We start from the raw sequence: 25827 nt of genomic DNA on the forward strand, positions 1-25827 counted from the left end.
AAAACAAAGACTGCCATCATGGTTACACACAGAATGACCAAGCCATATGTTGTACATACTAAACATAAAGGCATAGAAAGGTTAGAAGTAATATGCAAAAAGATATGTTTTGTAAACACAAATCATAACTAAGTTAGTGGCTTAATAATGTCAGACAAGGAAAAATAAATAAACAAAAAACAATGTCAGGCAAGATTAACCCCAGCATAAAGAATATTAACAGATATTTTAAAAGTCTTTTCACAATGATAAAGCATTAATTTATCAAAAAGCCTAAGAAATCCCTCGTACTAACAGAGGTTCAAAATATAAGTAGCAGTAATGGACAAAATAAACAGACGAATCTATACAACAAAATTTAAAAACCATAAATAAAGAATAAAAACAAGTTCCAGATATTTTTATATAAGAACATTTTTTAAGGGGTACACAAGAATCTGTTAACAAGGAGCACCTGGGTGGCTCAGTTGGTTAGTGTCTGACTCTTGATTTCAGTTCAGGTTATGATCTCGGAGTTGTGAGATCAAGTCCAGCAAAGGGCTCCACACTGGCTTGGAACCTGCTTGGGATTCTCTTTCTCCCTCTCTCTCTGCCCTTCCCTCCTTGATCTCTTTCTCTCTCTAGCTCTAAAGAAAAAAAAAAAAAAAAAAGCAAGCAACAATAACAAGATCAACAGCAGCACAAAAAATCTGTTAACAAAGCTTTATTGCTGAAATGTCAGGCCATGGATCCTGAGTGGAAAAAATAGTTTGAATTTTTCTTACATATATTTTCCTTGTTTTGTATTTCTCAAAAATTTTACAATGTACAGCCTCATTTTATAATATACATAAAATTAAAAATAAAAGTAATCCCTCCTCCTAAAATATATATATATATTTTTTTTTTCCCTTATCTTTTGTAGGCCTGACCATTTTTTTTTCTTTTTTCAATAATAACATCAGCTAACATTTATTATGGAATTATTATGTGTTAGTGTATTAGTTTACTACTGCTGCTGTAACAAATTACCACAAACTTGGTGGCTTAAAAAAACACAGATTTGTTATTTTATAGTTCTGGGTGTCAGAAGTTTAAAATGGGTCAGCACCACCATGTTCCTTCCAGAAATTCTAGGGGAGAATCCTTGCCTTTCCCAGCTTCTTGAGGTTGCTTCAAACTCTGCTTCTATCCTGATTCTTCTTTCTCTGATCCCAATTCTTTTGTATCCCTCTTCTCAGCATCTTTGTCATTACATTGCATCCACCAAGATAATGTAATTATCATCCAGAATAATCCAGATAATTCCAGAATACCTGTCCCTTCAAAAGCCTTGACTTAATCACATTTATGAAGTTCCTCTTACACATTAAGGGAATATTCATTGGTTCCAGAGATTGGGACAAGGATATCTTTGAGAGCTATTATTTGACTTCCACAGCTAGGCATTGTGCTGATTTCTTTTCATTAATTATTTCATTTAATTCTCATAAAATCTTTATCAGCTGTGCTCTATTCAATAGAGGAAACAAATTGAGAGAGATGTAGGAGTTTTAATGGAGTCACAGATTAAGTTGAGAAACTGGGAAATGCAAACTTCATCCGAATGACTCCAGAACCCTTACTCTTAACCATTATACTATATGCTCTCATTAATATTATCATATTGCTTTTAGGCATAGATAATTTGTGATGTTATATATTGATTTTCATTTTAATTTGCAAGTAACACATTACTTATTTTAAATAGTGCATATGGTATCATATTAAATTAAATCAAGATGGATGAACTATTGACAGTAAGTTAGCTTTGTTTTCCTTGAAAAACCTTACCAACTCCCTGAAACAACTTCAGTCTCCCAAGATCCAAGGGGCCATATAAAAATGTCTGTGAACCCCCTTACCATGTTATCCTGTGCTTCAGTCAGTCTTTGCTATCTGATGATGCAAGGCTTTTCTGCTAAGAGGCTTTGTAATTCTGTAACTGCTCACTTTTCTCATATTCTTTTTTTCACGGAATAGTGTTAACTGTTTGGCAGAAATTAATTTTCAAGTCCACTCATATATTCTGCCCTGGCAAGTTGGGAGGCAGACAACTGACCCCAATGCTATTTTTCACTTTAATGTAACAGGATGACTCCAGCAAGTCTGAATATATAGAATAGACAAAGGATGGTAGTTGACGATTTGCCAGAAGAAAATAATTTGCTTTTTGTTCAGTCCCTGAAAACTCACTTTTGGAATATTCCATTTGTAAATTTGCTAAGGAATTCTTCCATATGGTTGGCTATCTGTTTTATATCATTATTTGGTGAAAAACCTCAGTTGCCACATCAGTTTCAAGGGTTTATCTATGACATCGATGTGGTTTGGAAACTGCCCACATTGTTCTACATTGTGTTGAACTCATATTCATATTTAATGCTAGCTTCTAGTAGAATGCCAGTTCTGTCAATAGGAGCCTTAAAAATATTGTCATTTAGATGAAAACTACTTTTAGGATTAGGACATCTTTGGTGCCAAAAACCATTGAAGTTTTAGAGGTGTGTGAACTTTTTTGTCAAACTAAATCTATTTGCAGCTTTCATATTTTGGAATTGCTGGGATTTCAGTACTAGGCCCTCTTCTCATTGTGCATTCACTTTTGGTTATAATATGCAATTTATATGCTGATGAATCTCCAAATTTGGACTCCAACTCTAATCTCCTTTTTCAGAGCTTCATACTTGCATATTCCATTTTTTTAGTCAAAATTTCTATTTACCTCACATCCACATATAAAATTCAACATGCTTCCTCTCTATATATCTTTCTGCCAAACAGTTAACACCATTTTTTCATTGTATTTTTTATCATAATAAATGGTATCATTCAGTCATCTTGCCAAATGAGAAGTAATACCAATGTCTTCCTTTTCTAAATATAATTAACTAACAAATAATTATTTAGTTCTCCCTGGGTTCTAGTCCTTGTTCTAAGAACTTTACCTTTTAATTTATTTAATTCATATAAAGCATTAATGAGATAGATATTGTTGTTATTCTCGTAAATGAAAAGGCTGAGACACAGAAAATTTTAGTAATTTGCTTAAGGTCACGCAGTTAGTGAAAACTGAAATGAGGATTCCAACTCAAGCAGTCTAGTTCAAGAATCTGTGCCTTTAACCAGTGTTTTATGCCATATCTAGGAAACTAATCTCACCAAGTCTATTTTTTAAATAACTCTCCATCCTAATTGCCAACATGTTATCTATTCCATTAATATCTCTAATAGTTTAGACAACTACAAAATCCTCTTAACTCACCCTTTCTTCCCTTTGTAGAGAAATAGTGACTAACTGACAATATGCATTTAAGGAGAGTTTTGCTGTTGTATGTGCAGAAGAGAGCCATTATCAGGCTAATGTGAAGTCAGGTTCTCTGACTTCCATGCATGCAGTGAATGTATAGGTTTGTTTCTGATATCATCATTGCATTAATTACTTACTCGGGGATTGTTTAGTTTCAATGAGATAAATAAACTCAGAGGTATCATAGATGAAGGAACACTTCAATAAAATAATATAGTCTTAATGGTATGATGGTTTCTCAAAAATATTAAACATATATTTGCCATCTGATCTAGCAATGTCACTTTTGGTATATATCCCAAAGGATTAAAAACAGGGAGTCAAATAGAAATCTGTACACCAGTGTTGATAATGGCATTAATCACAATAGCCAAAACACGGAAACAAACCAAATGTCCATTGATGGAAAAAAGGACAAACAAAATGTGGTCTAAATATACAATGGAATATTCAGTCTTAAAAATGAAGGAAATTCTGATTCATGCTACAGCATTGATCAAAGCTGAAGATACTATACTAAATGAAATAAGCCAGACACAAAAAGAAAAAAGTATTGCATGATTCCCCTTATAAGAAGTATATAGAGTAGTCAAATTCATAGAGACAGAAAATAGAATGGTTGTTGTCTGAGGCTGTGGGGAGAAAGGTAGGTGCAGTTATTTTTCAGTAAGTAGAATTTCAGTTTGGGAAGATAAATTCTGAAGAGGGATGGTAGTGATGCTTTTACAACAATGTAACTATAATTAATGCCACTGAACCACAAAATTAAAAATGGTTAAAGTTGTAACTTGTAGGTCATGTTTTTCCCACAATTTAAAAAATACAGTTCTTATGGAAATACAAGAATAGCTGAAGAACCCTGTAAGGGTTAGAAACTAGGCAGCCTCCAGCCATAATGAGCCAGATATTATTGACCTTCCATGCAGTCCTTCGCTCATTCCTATAATCTAGATCTAACCATCTCTTACTTCAAATATTTAAATATCCACTCTGTGGCAATGAATCTTCAAGAAGGGGGGGTCATTTAGCATGAAGGAGGTAGAGTCCTTTGCAAAGAAGTTCTTTTAAGAGAGAAATGAGGAGGTAAGAAAAACAAATAATACAGATCTCTAATACAGCTGGCAACCAGTATAAAAACTGAGCTGGAAAATTTGTAATGGTATTATCACTGAGAAACTCGTCTTTATCCTAAATGATCCTGACTAGAATGTGCTAACAACTGCATTTTATGTTAGTAGTTAAGTGGGATTTTTTTTTTTTTTGACTACCAGGAAAGAAACAAACAAGAAAAATCTCATTTAAATGTTTCTTGGGAATGAATAGAAACGAATCCTGTATCTCAAAATTAAAGACAAATATAGATATTTAAGTCATTTAATGATGAAAATATTTTAAGCATGTTCTCCCGAAACACATGCAATCATAAGAACTTTGTGCTCTAGTGTCCTTTCTTTTTTAACTCTTCTTTTGAGGAGCGTATGATCATCTGCTAAGGTTCAGAACAATTCAACAAATGGCATAGAGTGATTAAAAATAGTGTGAGAAGGAAAATATATGTATATATTATATATAAATTATATATTAAATATTAATACTACCTACTATATATACGACAGAATATATACAAAAGCAAGTGTGTGTGTTGTGTATGTGTACTGGAGAGGAATGGTTGGGTGGGGAGAACATATTTTCTCCACTCACAGGCAAAACACACACACACAAAACTTTTTGTTTTAAATATATATATATGCATATATGTAATTTTATATATATAATTTTTAAGAAGAAAGTTTATCACTTTTTCTTCAAATATTTTTTCAGAGAAATAACACATATAAATAATGACTGAGCTAAACAACAAAAAGAAATCTATTGATGGTAGAACACAAGGGCATACATGTATGGTTAAAATTATTTTATTTGAGCAACACCAAGTAAATAAGTAAAACAGAATATTTTAGTAAGATTGTATCTTGTTTTTTACTGATGTTTTTAGCAGACACTTCAAAAATCTTTGAGTTCTTAACTAAAAAATATGGCAGATGACAGGTATGTGTGTGTGTATTCATATTTGTATTGTATTTTAATTGTATGTGTATGTTACAATTAAAATACAATACAAATACAAAAATATGTGTTATATATATATATATGCAAGTATATATGTGTGTGTATATATATTATAAATATATGATATATATATCTTTGTATACCAAGTACTTTCCATATATAATTTTGCTTATCTGCATGAACAATGTTATGACACAGTAAACAGTTTTTATTGATGGGCCCATTGAAACTAAGATAGGAAAAAGTGTGCTATAAAGAAACAGGGTTTAAACAAAAAAAAGGAAACAAGGATTGGAGAGCCAATCAAAGAAGTCTAGCTTCATAATAAGGATGTCAAGCTGAGTTAAGAAAGAAATCCTGGATTTTATTTTTTTCATATGTAATATATGTAGTCTGAATGAAATGGTGAAATTAATCATTTCGAAGGCCACTAACAGTTGTATAATCTCCTAGGTCAATAATCTCCTACTTATGGTAAAGACTACTTATAATTCAAGTCTGACATATGCAGTCATCTTTCTAAGTATCTTCTCTAAAGACCTCTTAATACTTTAAATCCATCCTCACCAGAATAATCTTGGAGTCTCATTGAGTTTCAACATCGTCTAATCCCACCAAAAATTGTATCTGTCCAACTGTGACTATTACATGTATTTTGGTGAGAAAAATTACTCCAGAGGTATTCGGAAAATTCATTGCCTATTTTCAAAAGATATGTTTGTGTAAAAACAGTTTCTAAGATGTGAACAACCTCTCCTCTAAGACTAAGAAAACTCCCCTCTCCCCCACTTGCCTAATATGTCCCCACCTCTGCTCTTCAGCCATCCAGCTGTTCTCCAGACAAGGATGAATACTGGCTTGTGATGTCTTTGGATGTCTTAATGTCTTTTGATTCATTTTTATAATTTATTTATTCCCCTTTCATTGAATTATTACATCATAATGCATATAATGTTTGAGAAGAGAACTCATAAATTTAAAAATAATTAAATACAAAATTTTACTTAAATCCAGATTAACATTTAGTTGGCTCTCTTAAAAAATGTATCTAGACCCATATTTCTGGTCTTTGGTTTTACCTGTCAATTTATGGGTTACTTCACAACATCAAGTCACTTACAGAAAAAAAAAAAAAAAACTCACCTGTACTATAAAAAATCTACTATTTTTAAATTGTATTAAAATAATCATTTTAAAATATTGTATAAAACTCTTCTAAGCCATTTTGTAAGCAACATAATTATTTGGGAATAAAGTTGAGAACTATCCCATATGGAAATACAATGGGTCAAAATTTCAAAAGTATCAATAAAAAGTAAAACATTGGGATGCCTGGGGGGTTCAGTCAGTTAAGTGTCTGCTTCCCACATCAGGCTCCCCACTCAGCAGGGAGTTTACTTCTCCATTTGCCCCTCTCCCAGCTCATTCTCTCTCTCTCAAATAAAATCTTTAAAACTAATAATAATAATAATAAGTAAAACATTTTAGCAACTGTTACAGATATATTAAAATACCTTATCTTTCCTCTAATTCTTACATCGGGTAAAAATTACTTTCCAAAATGGTTATAAAATGCAAATGATGTAGAAAATGAGAAAATTAAAAATAAATAGCCTACCATGCCCAAAACTTTAAGCTTATGTACATATTTTGTGTAGTGTACTAAAGTATCAAGACATTCATTTAGTCTACTGAACATACTGAATGCCTAACCTGGTAAGCAAAAACAGACAGAAGGTCTGCTTTCAAAGACATTATATTCTAGTGGAAGATACAAACATTTTAAAAATCACAGAAATAAATCTATTTATTGCAGTGATAAACACAACAAAAGAAAGGTACTTAGACCATGAGAGCCTACTAAGATTTGACTTAATTTGGGAGGCCAGGGAAGATTTCTTTGTAAAAGGAATGGCTGATGTGGGATGAGCAGAGATACCTAGAGGAAGAGGGAGATAGAATGGGTAAGAGAATATTTAGACAGAATAGAACGCATGTGCAAAAGTTCTGAGGCCGACAGACACAGCATGATTATGAGTTAATAATAGAAGGCTCACAGTGGCTTTAGGTGTGATAACAAGGAGTAATATGAGGAGGACATTTCAGACAGAAGTAACAGTCTGAGTATACACACAGGCCTGTAGCAAAAGGTGTTATGGCAAGAATGGGGACTAAAATCTGTCATTTGAGATAGAGAAGAGAGGAAGCAAGAGGGAGGTTAAGAAGGCTGGTGGGAGGTGAAGCTAGAGTAACTGGGGCCAGATCAGACAGGATATTATAAATTGTACTAGGAAGAATCCTTCTTTTATTTAAAGAACAACAAGAATCCCTGAAGGATTTTAAGCAAGACCTGGAGGTGGTGGGGTGATATGTTAGGGTGCAATACGTTTGCATTACAGATCCCATTCACTGTGATTCTTAGCTCTTCTCCAGGCAGATCCAATGCTTAAGTACAACGCACTTCTGGAATTGCTCTCAATTAATCATGAACTCTATTACATGTAATCAATCCAAGATGATTCAGAAGGTACTTGAGTGTCTTGATATGCTTCTTGATCTTGGTTGTGTGTATTGAAAATCAATACAGTATTATAGATACACAGGTTGCAAAACATTGGTCTAAATCAGTCACAACATTATTATATATCTTAAAAGTTGCTTTTCTCAGGAAATTGTTTCTGATAGCTTGCTGGTTTGCTTCCCCCCCCCCCCATAAACATAGGCATGAAACAAGCATTTGATGCTTCAGCCTTCTAGGTGAATTTATGTTTATCTTAACTGACAAATTAAAAAAAAAATGGTCTGCCATATTTTATTTACTGTTTCCCGTTCTCTCTTTTTTTATTAATTATTTTTATTAATACATGGTGTATTATATGCCCCAGGTCTGTGAATCGTCAGGCTTACACACATTTCACAGCACTCACCATAGCACATACCCTCCCCAATGTCCATAATCCAGTTCTCTCTTGACTGAGTATTCCTTGGGACCAAAGTGAAAGCCACATTCGTGTTTGTGTCATAGCAATTGATGCCATGTCAAGCCATCAATATTAGTTGATTGCATGATTGGAAAAAGAATGAACATAATTTGTTTCATGCATGTTCTACTATAATATTTCAGTCTGAAAATGTCAAATCAATTTAATAAATATTTAATGAGTGCATATTCTGCACAACACAGTGTGAGGCAAGTATTTAAAAGTGCCTCATAACTGTTTTCAGGTCTTACTTCTAAAGATAGAGTTTTACAGAGAACTACCATAGTTTTACCATATGCGCAATTGACCCTGTGGCTTCTGTTGAATACTTAGGAGTAGTTACAAATGCTGCTTGATAAACAGCTTTCTTATTTAACTAAAACAAACTACACACACACACACACACACACACACACACACACACACACAGTCTATAGTAATTTTTTTTCACAGATTATTATATAAAAATATAATGTGATTTGGAGTAAACAGGTATCTTTTTATGAGCAATTATCAAGTGCCAAATAATGATTTAACTAATTTATGTACGTTATTTCTCCTTTTAGTAAGTTTAAGAACCTTTTGATATAAATTACAATTTTGACTTTATATCAGAGTAAGCGAGGAAATACTATGCAAACTTGGTAAATAACATGCTGATTTTCAAAATGACATAATTTTTAAGTATAAAATCAGTAATTGAACCCAAGAATCTCTGATTTACACTCTATGTACAAATTTCATTCTATTATTGGATGGGAACAAGGGAAAGTAAGTGTAGATTATTCCTAAGTCTGCTTTATCATTTCCTATGGAAACACTCTGCTATAAAAATCAGTTTTAAGTCAGAGATTGCTGTCAGGAAATTGGCATTTAGTGGGTTACTAAATGTTAAGTTCGATAAAGTTTGTTTGTTTGTTTTTTTAAGGATAGTAGGTATCCTTCTGTCAGGGTGTGTCCATGTCTGGGTTTTTTTGTTGTTTTTTTTTGTTTGTTTGTTTTGTTTTGTTTATTAAAGAAGGAGAGGGACTGGGTCAGAGGCATAGGGAGTGAGAGCATCTTAGGCAGGCTCCACACACAGCACAGAGCCTGTCTTAGGGCTCCATCTCACAATTTTGAATCATGAGCTGAACCTAGGTCGAGAGTCAGAGGCTTAACTGACTGAGCCTGTCCAGGTACCCCTGTCCATGCCTGTTTTGAATTCCAATTGATAAAGGCCCTAATTAACCACATGGCAAATATGGAGGGATAAGTTGAGACACTAGCTAGAATTAAGGCAGTATTTTAAGTGACCAGCACCTCTTAATTTCAGTGGGAGGTATAGCACTTGGGACGATGGGAACAAGAGGGTGAACCAATAAAACACGAGATGAGAGCCAGCTATGGATAGTGGTCATCTTCTCACAAACATATTTTTTTTTCTGTTTCTTTCTGTGCATTTTTAATTCTCTTACCATCCCCTTCCCCAAACACAAATTTATGAGATTTTAAAAATAAATTTCAATTTTATATTCAGCGTATCCTTCCATTATTTTAATAAAATCTTTTTTTTTTTTTCAGGCAAGTTTCAGGTTTATAACAAAATTAAGAAGATACAGATTTTCCATACGCCCTCTCCCTCACACATATATAGCCTTCCATGTTACCACACCAACATGACTCACCAGGGTGTTCTTCTTTTGTTTGTTTGTTGCTGGGGATGAAGTCCTTATCGTTTACCTTACAGTTCACTCTTGGTGTTCCATATTCTATGGATTTGGACAAATGTACAATGACATGTATCCATCGTTATAATAACATACAGAGTGTTTTCACTGTCCTAAAAATCCTCTGTGCTCTATTCATTTCGACTACTCTAACCTAATACCAAATATCAAAACCAGGAAAAAGACTATACGTTTTCCTCTCAGCACTGCTTTCATTGAATCCCACAAATTTTGATAACTTGTGTTTTCATTTTCATTTGGTTCAAAATGCTAATTTTTTTTTTCTTGAGAATTTTTTCTTCGACCCATGTGTTATTTAGCAGTGTGTTTTTAATTCTCCACATATTTGAGGATTTTGCAGCTTTCTGCTATTGATTTCTAATTTAATTGTGGCCTAAGAGTAGACATTGTATGATTTGTATTATTTTAAATCTGTTAAGGTGTACTTTATGGCCCTGAATGTGGCCTGTCTTTGGGAATTTTTCATGTGAATTTGAGAAGAATGTGTATTCTGCTGTTCTTGGTTGAAGTAGTCCACAGACACCAGTTATAGCCAGTGGATTAATGATGTTTTGAGTTCAACTATGTCCTTACGGACTCTGAACTTTGGACCCATTTCTGAGAGAGGGGTGTTAATGTCTCCAACTATAATAGTGGATTCATCTATTTCTTCTCACAGTTCTTTCAGTTTCTGCCTCATGCACTTTTATGCTCTAATGTTAGGCATATACCGCTAAGGATTATTATGTCTTCTTGGAGAATTCATCCCTTTATCATTTTGTAATGCCCTTCCTCATTCCTGATAACTTTTCTTGCTCTGAGGTCTGGTGTGTCTAAAATTAATATGGCTGCTCCTACTTTCTTTTGATTTGTGTTAGCATTTTATGTCTTTCTCTATTTTTTATCTGGATGTTTCTTTATTTTTAAAGTGTGTTTCCTGTAAGCTACTTATAGTCGGGTCATGTTTTTCAATCCACTCTGACAATCTGTCTTTTAATTGGTACATTTAGACCACTGACAGTCAAAGTGATTATTGACACAATTGGGTTAATATGGACCATATCCGTTGATGATTTGCATATGTTCCTTTTGTTCTTTGTTTCTAAATTTGTCTCCTATTTGTTTTATGCCTTTTGTGGTTAATTGAGCATTATTTACTTACTTTTCTCTCTTTCTTTAGCATATTAGTCATACTTTATTTTTATTCTTTTTAATTATTGCTCTTGAGTTTACAATATAAATTTTTAATTTAAGTCCACTTTCAAATAACATTATATCACTTAATAGACTATGTAAATGCTTTTTTTTTTTTTAAAGATTGTATTTATTTATTTGACAGACAGAGATCACAAGTAGGCAGAGAGGCAGGCAGAGAGAGGGGGGAAGCAGGGTCCCTGCTGAGCAGAGAGTCCTATGCGGGGCTCCATCCCAGGATCCTGAGATCATGACCTGAGCTGAAGGCGAGGCTTAACCCACTGAGCCACCAAGGCACCCCTATGTAAGTGCTTTAAAACAAAATAATCCTAAAACCTCCTTCCTATTTCTTTTGTCCTTGTCATCACTCATTTAACTTACATGTAAGTGTACAGATTCGGTGTATCTATCTGTTGGGTCCCCCAATAATGGGTCCGTGATTAAAGGAGCAAGACTGATACAAAGCGAAGGTCAAGCAAAGCTTTATTTTGCGCCAAGTATCAGGAATCATACTGACCATCAAACAGACAGGCCGGGGGCGCCCCTCCAGAGAGGATGACCCCTCCCTGCTTTCCAGACTAACTTTTATATAGCAAAGGCCATGGGGTTGGGCCTGGCCACACACAGGTGGCTAATGAGATTGTAACACACACAGGAAACTCCACAGTGATGCTAGGTGACCAACTGAATTACAATTTACCCTAGTAGACATTTGAACCAGCCTATCACACCTCAGTTAGGATTGGCGCCAAAAGGCTCCCACAGTGCAGGGGCCCATACGCCTTGGTAGCTAGGAGACAGTATGCACCCCCACTGATTGAATACCTCCACCTGGCCTGACCCACCCTTGTATTTGGACTTTGTTACCTGGGACTGGTTTCCTGGACTTGCCTTTAAATAAGTTCCCCTGGGGGTGGGGGGTGGGCAAGGTCAATTTAAGCTTTATAGCAAAATGGCAGTTCAACTGGGGTGGGGCTGCTCTGGCTGAATAGGCCCTTACATATCTCTTTTATATATCAAGATACAGTATTGCTTTTGTTATTTTGAACAAATAATTATCTCCTAGATCAATTAAAAATAAGACAAAAAATTATTTTACCTTTACTTTTTTACTTTTTTTCTTTTTTTCTTTTTTCTTTTGAGAAAGGGAGAGAGAGAGGGAACACACTTGAGCAGGGAGAAAGGCAGAGGGAGATGGAGAGAGAGAATCTCCAGCATAACTCCATGCTCAGCATGAAGCCCAAGGCAGGGTGTGGTCTCATGACTCTGACCTCATGAGCTGGGCAGAAATCCAGTCAGATGCTTAACTGACTGAACTACCCAGGCGCCCCAACTTGCTTCTCTGATACTGTCACTTCTTATGTAGATCTGAGTTTCTGAACTTTATATCACTTTGCTTCTCTCTAAAGAATTTATTTAAATGTTTCTGGCAAGGCGGTTTTATTAGTAACAGATTTCCTCAATTTTTCTTTATGAATATCTTATTTTTCACTCTCTCTCCCTTTTGAAGGTAAAGAATTTTAGGTTGCTGGGTTTATTTCTCTAAGCATTTTAAATATTTCACTCTGCTATTGCGGGCATGGTTTCTGAGGAGAAGTCAGATATAATTCTGACCTTTATTCTTCTGTGGGGAAGATTCTCCACCCTGAGCTTCTTATAGGAATTTTTCTTTATCTTTGATTTTCTGTAGTTTAAATTGATGCTTATGTATGGTTTGGTTTTGTTTTACATTTATCTTGTTTGGTGTTCTCTGAGCTTCCTGGATCTGTGATGGGATGTATGACATTTTGAGGTAAATTCTCAGTTATTATTGTTTCAAATTGTTCCTCTCTTTCCTTCTCTCCTTCTTCTGTTGTTCCTATTTTTTTATGTAATATTTTTATATATTACATTATGCATATGCTTATGTAGTTGTCCCACAGCTCTTAGATCAATTTTGTTCTTTCTTTCTTTCTTTTTATTGTTGTTGTTGTTGTTGTTGTTGTTGTTTTTCTGTTTATTTTTCAGTCTGGGAGATTTCTGTGGCGATAGCCTCAAGTTCAGAAATTTTTCCTCAGTCATGCCACTTGACTTATAAGTCCAGCAAAGATATTCTCCATTTCTATTATAGAGTGTTTGATTTACTTCTGGTATTTTCTTAGCATCTCCAGCTCTCTGCTTACATTGGCAACTATTTTTCCATGCTGTCTACTTACCCAGGAGAGTTCTTCATGTATTAACTACAGTTATTTTAAATTCTGAGTCTGATAATTCCAGCAGCCCTGCTGTATCTGAGTCTGATTTTCATGCTTGCTACGTCTCTTCAAACCGTGTTTTTTGCCTTTTTATGCCTTATGATTTTTTTTGATAGCCAGACATGACATACTGGGTGAAAAAACCTGCTGTAAATAATCCTTTAGTAATGTGGTTGTAAGGTGTGGGGGCAAGGGAAGCATTCTATAGTCTAATAATGGATTAGGTCTCGGACTTTTAGTGAGCCTGTGCCTTTTGACTGTGAACTTCACATGTGTTTCTCACTTTCGGGAGTTGGTTAGTTCCCTCCCCTCAGATCATTGGGCTGTGATAAAACCATCACAGGTTAGGCTCTGGTTAACTGTTTTCTCCAGAGGGCAGACCTTGTTTAGAAGAACAGAATCCTTTGATGTGTTTCAAAATGGTTTCTTTTTCTTTCTCCCTCCCAGAAGCACAATAGACTTTTTTTTTTCCTCCTGATATTCACTATGAGAACTTGATAGAATTTTAGGAGGTAAAAGCCACAAAATGTGATCTCCACTCCTATCCCCGGTGGCTGGGTCCCACTGATATTTTTATCACTCAAACTTGTCCATGCGGAGCCTCCAGCAATCCCTCTGTTACAGTTCAGGTTTTCCTACCCTGACTGGTTCCTGAGGATGTTTCAGTTTGTGGATTTCTGTTCTGTAAGCTGGGATTCATTGTATCTGCTTACTGGTCTCTCCAGGTTTGGAGGCAGCAGTTATCCCTGAGACCTCAGGTCTCTGATGGATGTAAGAAGAGTTGCTGATTTTTTTTTTTTTTCCATTTGTTCAGCTTTTCAACTGTTAGGACGGAGTGCCTACATCAAGGTTCTTATAAGCTGGACTAGAAAATAGAAGTTTGATTATATTTTAAAAAGCTTAGGGGCGCCTAGATGGCTCAGTCAGTTAAACATCCCACTCTTGATTTCAGCTCAGGTCATTATCTTGGAATCATAAGATCAAATCCTGCATGAAGCTTCACACTCAACATAGAGCCTGCCTGGGATTCTCTTCCTCTCCCCCCCTCTCCTCCCTGCCCCCCATACGTTCATGCTCCCTCTCTCTAAAACAAACAAACAAACAAATAAATAAATAAATAACTTCCATATAGTATTTTTGCCTTTACTGTCTGCCTTTAGTGTCTCCTACCATTATAAAACAATTATATCCATTTTAAAGCTTAAGTAAGTATTTATTAGTATAGAAATCGTAGTATAGGGGTAAATTCTCTTCCTTTAAATAAATTTTAGTTTCCCTCGCCTTAATAAGTACCTCATTGTTGACTTCCTCGGTTTTCTACTACCTTTCTTTAATTTGGACCTAAATGCTCTCAGAAAAATACACGTTTCCTCAATATGTTCAAACACATCAAATGATCTTTTAGGTTTTTTTGTTTTGTTTTGTTTTGTTTTGTTTTGTAATTACAGGTTATTAAATGATCCTTCCTAGAGAATGCCATCTTTTTGTTTGAATTTGCACATGATTACTGTCTAGGCCCGAGATTTAACTATCATCTGAAAATTCCCTTTCATCATCATACCTGGAAAATTCCCATGGCGTCTCCCAAGTGTTCTGTCACTTATTTTCCAAACTCACAAACTCACATTTTCCTCTTTCTTGCCTTATCCGTTGCTCTGATGGAGCACATGAGGCAGCAGCTTCCAAAAAAAACGGTGTGGAAGGTAACATTTTAATGAGTTTGCATGTCTGAAGATGTCCTGACTTATTGCTTCAAACTTAATTGGTAATGTTGATGGGTATAAATTTCTGTTTTGAAAAATAACTTAAAGTATCCACTGTTCCATTATTTCCTTTTTCAGTTTTGCTAGTGAAAAGTCTGGTGCTACTCTGATTCCTGAATTATTATTATTTTTTTAAGGTAACTATTTTTTCTCATTTCAGACTTGTAGGACCTTTATCCCTGGTGATTTTACATTCATGACTATGTGCTTTAATGTGGTTCCTTTTGATTAATTTTGTTAGGGTAATCCTGGTTCTTTTCAACATAGGAACATATGTCTCGCCAGGACTTTCACTCCATAAATTACATAAGGCAGAAAAATGACTCTGTCTCTATTTTGTGAGGTATCAATGTTGAGAGGCCCGGGGTCCCAAGGGACTTGTTGCCAATACCATGATTTTACTTAAGGTCCCTAGGCATAACTTGTCTGAAGTGAAATATTAGGAACATTTTTTAAAACATTATAAGTAACACTTAACAGAGAATAAGATGAGGTTTTAATTAGAGTAATTTAGCAATCAATGGAAGATTTAGCTCTGTATTAGAAACAACAGTGGGAGTGGGAGTAAGTGATTTATTTGAGCATAAAATAATCTAAGTAAGACTAGTGCATCCTGGCCACAAAAAGGATGGAGTCTAAGCCAATTCTGCCCTCTGCACCATTAGCTGCAACCTGATTCACAGGAAACATTCATTGGTTGCCTCATTCTGAGATCTAGAATTTGGGGAACATTTAGGAGCCTGGCAGCAGTCAGAATGTATGCTCTAATGACGCCTCCAGTAAAAAACGATGCAGCATACTTGTAGTCATATGTCTATTTCCAGCTTCCTCTTTTCTGATTCTGAATTCAGGATGGTAGAGTGGGGGAAATATCTCCCTTCTAACAGGCTGTTTTGATCCTCTGTTAGTCAGACAAAAACATATGTGCCAGGAACAGGTAGCTTCTGGAAGAAGACAAAACAAAACAAAACAAAACCATTTCTTGTTATCTCCTACATTTTCACACTATCCACTTAGTGGTTCCTTTCTGGCTTACCCTGGAAAGAGCTAGTATATTTTCTACATCTACAATTTCAAAGACAGACTGACAGAGATGATAGATAAAGATGCCAGTTATATCTCAGAAGTATAAACCACACCCACTTGTCATTCATCTTGACAAAGCATAAGGTTCCTGTAGACTTTGTAGTGATCATTTACCTTTGGTGAGTTCATGGGTTAAATTGAATAATGAGCTTCGGCACAATGATCTACCAAGATCCGGTCAAAAGTCATTAATTCATGTTATGTCTCTACAGTGTCATGAAGCAATGTCTGTAATTTAACCATTTTGTAAAAGATGGCTAGAAAGACACCCATTTTCTATTGCAGTAACTGTGATTTTAGGAGTATACTGTTACTGAATCAGTTCAAGTAAGGTAAAAATCCCTCTTATCAGCTAATAGCAAAATAGGAAAAATGTACATGAATACACAGGAGATTATTTAACAAAACTTGACAAAATAACAGAGTTAAGGAAAGTTATTCTAATCCTATACTGCCAAAGAGGGGAAAACCCTGAAAAAAAAATGCTGAATTAATGTCAGATTTTAATGAATAGGTTAAAAAAAAAAAAAAAACGCTGCTGACAGATCCTCATGAAACAAAGATAAGACGATTGATTTTAAAGTACATTGTAATGATTTCAAATGTACAGGGAAAGAAACATTATGTGTGTCCTAGGTATTGTACTATATTAGACATCTAAAACAATTCTTAGAGTTCTTTAAGGTGTCTCTAAATAACTTACCACTAATTGTCAAACAATTATTTAAAAGTTTTTATTACATTTATTTAATTATATACACAGAGATAAAATATGTTTGAGACATTATTATTATTATTATGACATTATTATTGTCTTTATTGAGACATTATTGAGACAATAATTCATTATTATTTTTATTGAGACAATATTTTGTCGCATTATTGAGATAATAACAAAAGATAGATTCTCACCTATTTCTTAAAATGCATTATAATCCAGCTTTATTACAGATGATGCTTAACAATGAATTATGAAGACAGGAGTTCTGCTATACATTTGAACAATTAAGATAATGCTATCTCAGGGTTATGAAAGGCTTAGTTTATGAAAATAATTCTATGGAATCATGGAGGCCTATAGAAAAGTTAATTGATTGTTACAGGGCTGGTTTTCACAGGTTCTAGTTTCAAACAAATATAGGTACTGGGACCTTCCATTCCAAACGACCATTACCCATTCAGTGATCTTGTATGTGTCTTTTGAAAAGGAGAGTGTCAAAACAGCAGTTTTATTTTATTTTATTTTATTTTATTTTATTTTATTTTATTTTATTTTATTTTATTTTATTTTTTCAGTGTTCCAAGATCCATTGTTTATGCACCACACCCACTGCTCCATGCAATACATGCCCCCCACAATACCCACCACCAGGCTCAACTAATCCCTCACCTCCCTCCCCTCCAAAACTCTCAATTTGTTTCTCAGAGTCCACAGTCTCTCATGGTTTGTCTCCCCCTCCAGTTTCCACCCCCCACCCCGCTCACTTCTCCTCTCCATCTCCCCATGTCCTCCATGTTATTCCTTATGCTCCACAAGTAAGTAAAACCATTTGCTAATTGACTCTCTCTGCTTGACTTATTTTACTCAGCATAATCTCCTCTAGTCCCATCGATGTTGATATAAAAGTTGGGTATTCATCTTTTCTGATGGAGGCATAATATTCCATAGTATATATGGACCACATCTTTTTTATCCATTTGTCCGTTGAAGGGCATCTTGGCTCTTTCCACAGTTTGGCGATTGTGGCCATTGCTGCTATGAACATTGGGGATACAAACAGCACATTTTGAGTAAAGCTCAGTGCTGTCATGTGTCAAGCGAGGACATCCCTTGTGCAGGAGGAATCTTACATTAGACATGGACAGATCTGACAATGCTGTCTTGGTAGAGCAGGGCCCCACAGCACCAGCACTCAGTGCTTAGTTTCTGAATGTTGGACAGGCTCCTCTTCACATCAGTCCCCTGCTTGTAGTTCTTTTGTCTTCCCCAGCCTCCTTTCATCCTGCTCCATCACACTTTTCTCCTCAGACCCAACCCCCGAGCAGGTGATGTCCACCTCTTCACCTTGGGGATGCAGAACTGTGTGGATTTTCCTTTATGCATTCTTGGAAGTATTGTCTGACATACAAACTGTGCCCTAATTTTCTTCACAGACCCATCTTCAGATTTTTAAGATCACTGTTTAATTCTTTCAATGAAATGTGACATCACACATGAAAACCTTTGGCTCGCATATTCATTCTGGCAACGATCTTTGGAAAAAATCATTTCAGCAAGGATTTTTAAGCCCAGTTACAGAAAGAATCAGGTAAGGAGGAACATACACCAGTGTCAACCACCTCCCATATTCAGATGTTGTCATGCAAGCGGTTGGATTGAAGCTTGTCATAACCCATTTGGGCTTCTCTAACAATAATACCACAAAGTAAGTAGTATATAAACAATAAAAATTATTTTCTCACAGTTCTGGGGGCTAGGAAACCCAAGATTGAACTTCCTAGTGAGAGCAAACTTCCTAGTTCCTATATGAACAGCTTTTTGCTGTAAACTTAAATGGCATGAGGAGCGAGGTACCTTTCTGGAGTCTCCTTTATTATAAGGGCACTACTCCCAGTTATAGGGCGCCATCCTTATGATCTAAGCACTTTCAAAAGGCTTAGCCTTCTAATATCATCACATTGGTAATAAGGTTTCAACATATAAACTGCTGTTGAGGAGAGGCACCTGGGTGGCTCAGTTCTGGTCATGGGCCTTCAGCTCGGGTCATGATCCCAGGATCCTGGGATGGAGCCTTTAGTCGGGTTCCCTGCTTAATGGGATCCTGCTTCTCCCTCTTCCTTTGCCTGCTGCTCCCCCTGCTTGTGCTCTCTCTCTCATTCTCTCTCTCTGTTAAATAAATAAACCTTTAAAAAAATTGGTGTCGGTAGAGAACAAATATTTAATCCATAGGAGGGCTCTATATACTATATCATGGCATTTCCCAGTTGAAATTTAAATGAGCAGCTATGATTGCAAAATACTGTCTACTAGAGCAAATCTAGGAGCCCTTTAGAAAGTCCTGACATTGGAGTGCCTGGGTGGTTCAGTGGGTTAAACCTCTGCCTTTGGCTTAGATCATGATCCCAGGGTCCTGAGATTGAGCCCCGCATGGGTTCTTTGCTCAGTGGGGAGTCTCCTTCCCCCTCTCCTTCTGCCTGCTTCTCTGCCTACTTGTGGTATCTCTCTCTCTGCCAAGTAAATAAATAAAATCTTTTAAAAATTAAAAAAATGAAAGAAAATATTCACATTGACCAGTTTTGGAATCTGCTGGAAAAAAACCCAAAAAACAAAATAAATTAGATAATATAAAATATTTGGCATAGTACTTAGGACAAAGTAAACACTCAAGTTAGTGGTGATGATGATATTTTTCTTTCTCTTACTGTTGTCATAATCCTAATCCTCCTTGTGGTAATGTGGATTTCTGTTTGATTTGAAGTCTCCTACTACAAAGCTGTAACATGGCAAAGTGCTGTACAATGATTATCAATCTCTTTCTCAGCATCTTCATATGTCATCCCAATGTGTGAAGAAATGTTTTGAGCACAGTGGGTTTTACATGAATAAGCCCTTTCTCTTGTCAAATGTAAGGTAGTTGTGTTCAAAAGTTCCTCATTAAATCTAAACTTTGTTTGGAACAATGTGTTGTTCCACACTTGTCATGATGGAGGTAGTAGGCCTTGATTTGATCTAATTTGAGCAACATGAGGGGAAAAAAGCAAGGAAGTTAAAGTGAAAGAAAAAAAGCTCATGAGTTGAAGTTATGAAATTTACAGCAGGGAAAAAGCAACATATATTTATAAGAAAGCAAGTGAGTTATCCTTGGTTAAGAAGTAATATGAAAACACAGAAAATACAGTTGCTCAGAGAACACAGTTGAGAAACACACCCACTGGTCTTTAGGTTTATTACAGACCTTAACAATGATGTTCAAAGGGAATCTAATAAAGTAAATTAGAGTATATATTAAATTGGGATACTTCCATGATAAGCTAATGTTTTCAGTTTGCATCTTAAAACAGAGTGCTGCATCACTAACACAGCAGGAGCTTTTCACCTTGGGGTCTGAGAATTCCTATTTCTTTAACATAGAAGAGAGGAGACCCTTTTTCATTCTTATTCAGTCATTTCCCTATTCTCTAGGGTAAAATTTACTGACACATAAACATAGTTAAACATCCTGAGGATATTTATTCTCAGAAAAGAAAGGTGATATGGCCTAATAATTCCAAGCATTTTCAAAATTTTATCTGCACAGGAAACAGAAATAAAGATAATACACTGAAGCTGCCACACCGTAGATTGAAGGTAAACATAAAGAAAAAATAGTGACAGTGGAGAAGATGAAGTAGAAAAAAGGAATACAAGCAAGGTCAATAAATAAATATTCTTATCAGATTGGTTATGCCTAGAATTTAGTAGATGGGAAATATAATTCTCAGGTATCAGTTATCACGGATTCGCCATCTCGGTTATTTTGAACAGTCTGTACTTCTTTACAAACAATACAAAAGTCTTTACAAAACAGAATGAAACCATTTCTTACAAATAGATTGACCTCTTACATAAGTTTGGGTTGAAGCATTTGGCAGTGTGTTAGCAAAAAGTAATGTTTTGAAGTCACACATTTTAGGATGATTTAAATAATTCCTATTTTAATAGGTTTTGATAATTTCACTTAATCACTTACTCATCTTAAACTGAAAAGTTGCCTAAGGTGAGCATTTGCACATGTAAGTTCCTTATAGACCTTACATATTGTGTTTCTTTAAACAATAATCATAATAAGGATAAAGTAGTGTATTAAGAGTGTTAATGATACAAACAGAGCTGCCATCTTGTGGATAACACGACAATCGGTCAGTTACTGGGGATTCAAGGCTTGTAAAATTCTATATTCTAATATTTCTGACAGTTCTGAGTTAGTAATAATGTTCACAAGTGTTTAAAAACTGTTTAAATTCCTAAACCCTGCCTATGAAATTATCACCTGAAGGACATATTTATTTCTTCTGAAGTTAGTATTAACCTAAACCTTATTAATATGTAGGTTGGGAAACATTGGAGGATGGTTTCTCCAGTTTAATTAGCCTCTAGTGCTGATTTGTTTTGATAATATAAATAATTAGTTTAACCACAAAATTGATGTAACAGAAATAATTGTCAGGCAATTAAATACTGCAAAGATTTCAGCTCCTGGGAAATATATAGTATGTAAGTATAGTAATAAAACTGAGATGTACTTGGCTTGATCTATAAAACATCTTCTACTTGATTTGTCAAAAGTATTTTTATGGATTCCATCTTCTTCATATCAGAAAACATTCGCAAATAAAAATTTACTCAGAATCAAGCCCAGATTAATTCCTGTAGTTATTTTCCCCTTATATGAAGCTTTTACATGGTTTTAAAGTTGAAATATTTTTCTGTTCTCTGGAACTCATAATTGCTAGTTGGCCATTTTGGTTGGAAGAATGTAATAAATAATGAGAGAATGTAGGTAAATTCATAAAGATAAAATATTGTTTTTTTTTAATTTTCCCTTTTCATGAAGTTTATTTTTTTAAATCCTGAAACAAATGTACTTTATTTCTCCACGTGTATATAAGAAATAGTATATTCAAAAAAAATGACACCATCTTTTTATTTTTCTTGCAGTTCCTTTATGTTTCAACATTTTTACACTTAGAATATTTTCTTTTTTTTACCTCATGTATTCAAGTTAGATTTCTTACTAATACTATTTATGATTCTAGTAAGGATTTTCTGTCTTATTATCAATGTTCATATCACATATTCACTATCTTATTTTTGGCTTTAAACCAGATACATATGCAAACTGATGTTCAAATACTAAGACTTTACAAAAGACATGGTACAAATAAATCACTGAAAGGCCTGACCTTTAATATCTCTGCTCTTCCTAAACAAACACTACCAAATTCTTACTAAAACTTCATAACTTCTACTCATCATTAATTTCAGATGATTAATGCCCATCATAAAGAAATATGATTTTCCTGTTCTTAGTTATAATATACTATACTAGACTGAATACACGGATTTCCAAATATATGTGCTATGTTTATCTGAAACTTTCTTGAGTACATAGATATAATTATGTAAAATGAAAATATAAATTCTGTCTTAATGGATTGCAATGAAATTTGAAATTGACTTACTACATAGAGTAAGATTATAATGAACCAGTATTAATATAAAATATTTCTACGAGATTTTCCTTCTTTCCTATTCATTCTCTTAAGAATTAAATTATATTCCATTATTTTTCCTATTTTGTATACAATTCAAGTATTTCTGCTTTTATATTTAATAAGTAAACTCCCTAAAAATTTTACTGATGCTTTGATTAATCTTGATCATGTGTAATATGAAATTTACATTCTTTAAAAATCTTATTTACATATTTTAGTAATACAAAACTAGATCCCTTTACAAAGGTATTAGGTTATTAATGAGTCATGTGAAGGATGTGGGTATTTGATACAAATACCTACAGAGCGATAGGACTGTTTTTATTTCCCAGTCTTCATGGTATCCTTTATCTATGTGGAATAGTAGCACCCAAACAAATGCAAAACAAAGTAAGAAAATGTATGGGGGCACCTGGGTGACTCAGTCTACTAAGGGTCTGCCTTTGGCTCAGGTCACGTTCCCAGAGTCCTGGGATCAAGTCCCACATCAGGATCCTTGCTCGGTGGGGAGGCTGTTTCTCCCTCTTCCTCTGCCTGCTGTTTCCCCTGCCTATGCTCTCTCTGTCAAATATATAAATAAAATCTAAGGGGAAAAAAAAGGAGAAGTTATAATCTGTTTATTAAAAAAGCCAGAATATACATTTATCTTAAAATTGGTATGTGTGTGTGTGGGGGGGGCTGTGTGTATACACACATGCACACACACCCCCCCCACACACACATGCTTTCTATGTGCAACAGAATATACTCTAACTTTGCTATTTATCTATCTCTGTTATTAAATATTTATATTATTAAAATTTTATATGATGTATGAAATGGAGGAGCATATTTTATTTCATAAATAATTATTTTCTCCATGACATATCTTCTTAGCAATTACAATGTCTTAGCTTTATCATTTGTCTACCAGAAATACAGTTGACATTCCCATTGTCCAAATTCATCTTTCTGATCTGTAATTCAATTTTATGTCACTTTGCATGGCAATGAATCTTTTTTTATACACATTTCCATCTAAACTCCCATGTTTTTAGGCAGAAATAAATGAACAGTGTCTTTCATGTTGGCCCCAAGTACATCTTGACAAATTGTCTTCTTGAATCAAGATTCTTGACTTGACTAAGATGATTAAATTCTGAATAATATTGGGAGGGGCAATACCTTTAAAAAAAGACAACTGAGGGGCACCTGGCTAGCTCAGTTAGTAGAGCATGCAACTCTTCATCTTGGGGTCATGAGTTCAAGCCCATGCTGGATGTAGTACTTACTTAAAAAAATAATAATAAGCTACAGAGGGCACCTGGGTGGCTCGGTGGGTTAAAGCCTCTGCCTTCAGCTCGGGTCATGATCCCATGGTCCTGGGATCAAAGCCCAGCATTGGGCTCTCTGCTCAGCAGGGAGCCTGCTTCCCCGCCACCCCCACCCCGCCTGCCTCTCTGCCTACTGTGATCTCTATCAAATAAATAAATAAAATCTTAAAAAAAAAAGCTACAAACAATAAAAAAGAAGAAGAAAGAACACTGAGTCAGTGTTATAAACCAAGTCAATTTACAACATTACTCTCTACTTGAAATTTTAAAGGTCTAGGGTAATATTTCTTACTTTGTTATTTTGAAGGCATTAAATTGGTTCCTCACTTTAATTACCCAAATGCTTTAAAATGAATATATCTGATCTTTTGCATAACAATATTTTTACATAATGTTTCATACATTGCCTTAGTTAATCCCTACGTCAGCTTTTTTTTTTTTAATTAATTTATTTATTTGACAGCGATCACAAGCAAGCAGAGAAGCAGGCAGAGAGAGAGAGAGAGAGAGGGAAGCAGGCTCCCTGCCAAGCAGAGAGCCCCATGCGGGGCTCGATCCCAGAATCCTGGGATCATGACAGGAGCCAAAGGCAGAGGCTCAACCCACTGAGCCACCCAGGTTCCCCCCTACATCAACTTTTTAAAAAGATTTTATTTATTTGTCAGAGAAAGAGAGAGGTCAGAAAGAGAGCACACGCAGAGGCAGCAGCAGGCAGAGGGAGAAGCAGGCTCCCCGCTGAGCAAGGAGCCTGAGGTGGGACTAGATTCCAGGACCCTGAGATCATCCTGAGCCAGAGGCAGACGCTTAACCAACTGACCCACCCCGGTCTCCCCCACATCAACTTTTTAAAAATCTTTTTTGCGATAGGTAGCATTATCACTCTCATTCTATACATGAAAGTTTTTTTTTTTTAAAGATTTTATTTATTTATTTGACAGAGATCACAAGCAGGCAGAGAAGCAGGTAGAGAGAGAGAGATGGAAGCAGGCTCCCCATTGAACAGGGAGCCCAATGCGGGGCTCGATCCCAGGACCCTGAGATCATGACCTGAGCCGAAGGCTACATGAAGGTTTTTAATGTTCTGAGGTTCACAGATAGTAGGTGATGGAGCAAAAATCCAACCATTTGGAGCCCAAATCTAAAACTCTTGCCCTGACGTCCCATATACTAACTTGCTACAGAGATCATTTGAACAATTAAACCAACAGTCATGAAATCCAGAACTTCAGAGGAAATCTTGAATGGATGGTCCCTAAAAGCTTATTTTCATATATTTTCAACTTTTAGGACTTTCACTGAGCCATACAATAAAAGTAATTTTTTGTTATCAGAAATATGAAATAGTTGTCACAACACTTTGCGCTGAATCCATTATTCCACAAGGACATGAGTCAACATAAAGGCGTATCGGGGTACTGTTGGTGACCTTCCTTTCCCTAAAGGTGGGAATGGATGAAACGAATTTCTCTCACTGTCTCTCCAGGTGGTTGTACTGTTTGCATGCTGAGCTGCACAGCTTTCAAAGGGCTTGCCCTGGGATACGACCGGGCTGGATTTAGAAGGAGCGGGTCATTGAATAGCTCTGGTAATTCTTGCATCTCACAGTTATGCAGCTGACAGCTCCTTTGGTGGAGAAAGCGTGGATATATTTCAAGGTGATGGTAGTTTTGTCCCTCTGGCAGCAAGCTGCTGCAACCAGCTTAGCCCATTATCCTCCTCTCCCACTGGATTTAAGCCTGGGGAGAAGTCTGGGGCTTTTGTCAGGATAGAGAGAAAGCGATGGATAATTATTCCCTGTTTGTGCTCCCAGAGAAGAGCATTATATTACAAAGTAGGCTTCAGTTACTGAAATGGGCTTGTCTATAATTCTAGTGACTTATAAATTAGTCTTTGTAAA

General features: G+C 35.4%; 1 protein-coding gene across 7 annotated transcripts in view; it reads left to right on the forward strand.

Annotated features, from left to right (window-relative positions):
- Nucleotides 1-25827, forward strand: part of MGAT4C (MGAT4 family member C) — a 729258-nt gene that overhangs the window by 469325 nt on the left and 234106 nt on the right. The window lies entirely within an intron of this gene.

The sequence above is a fragment of the Mustela erminea genome, chromosome 6, assembly GCF_009829155.1.
Source record: "Mustela erminea isolate mMusErm1 chromosome 6, mMusErm1.Pri, whole genome shotgun sequence".
NCBI lineage: Eukaryota > Metazoa > Chordata > Mammalia > Carnivora > Mustelidae > Mustela > Mustela erminea.